Source organism: Trypanosoma equiperdum, assembly GCF_001457755.1.
Source record: "Trypanosoma equiperdum strain OVI genome assembly, contig: ctg_87, whole genome shotgun sequence".
Classification (NCBI taxonomy): domain Eukaryota; phylum Euglenozoa; class Kinetoplastea; order Trypanosomatida; family Trypanosomatidae; genus Trypanosoma; species Trypanosoma equiperdum.
The window spans coordinates 1,443-2,296 of NW_027124842.1; positions in this window are offsets into that span (position 1 = coordinate 1,443).

Sequence of the window (854 nt, forward strand, 5' to 3'; positions counted from 1 at the left end):
GATGATTTTATGCAAAATACTGCAGCTAATGAAGATAAGTTTGGTGAAGAGCATGTACAGATATATTACTTCTTCTTTAATGTTAGATACAGGAAAGAAAAGATAAAAAGTTAAATTATTTAATAAAATCACCTCCTAGTGGAAACCCCTATCTTAGTGTTTGTGGTTTGATAGCTAAAGTGTGAGAATTAAAGAAATTTGAATATGCATCTGGAGAGTTATTGAAAGGAAGTGAGGAAATGTGGTCAGAACAAAATATTTACAAACCATTGCTAATATGGAGTGCCACAAAAAAAAGAAGCTGTCGCGCAGAGATTTTTTTGAGGGGAGATTCTTTTCTATTCCAGATAGTGGGGTGATTGGGAAGGTCTCATTCATTTTTAGTACAGCTAAGTGCGTGGGAGAAGAAGGAAAAATTGATTGTAAATAATATTACTTGGTATAAAGAGTTGGAAGAAAGGGAATTTATTACTGTATATATGAGTAAAATTCAGAGTTATGTGATAGATTGTATAAAATGGGATTTTAAATATGGAAATATTTGTGGCGAGACTTTTAAAAAAAAGATTTTTTAAAGCGCAGTAGTTATAAAACGACATTTTACGTATTAACTGTTCTGGAGACACCTGGTGATTTATTATTTATTTTCTTCACAATACTGTGTTTAATAAACTCTAATACATTCTAAAAAGGGCTTATAGACGCAAGAACGTCGCTCACAAGCTTGATTTCAGTGCGAGGTAAATGCGCTGGCGATTGAAAACAGTTTGATATACGAGAGTCGAAACAGCTAATAACGAAAATGTATTTTTAGCGACATGAAAGTGAGTGTATATGCTGAAATGTGACGTGTT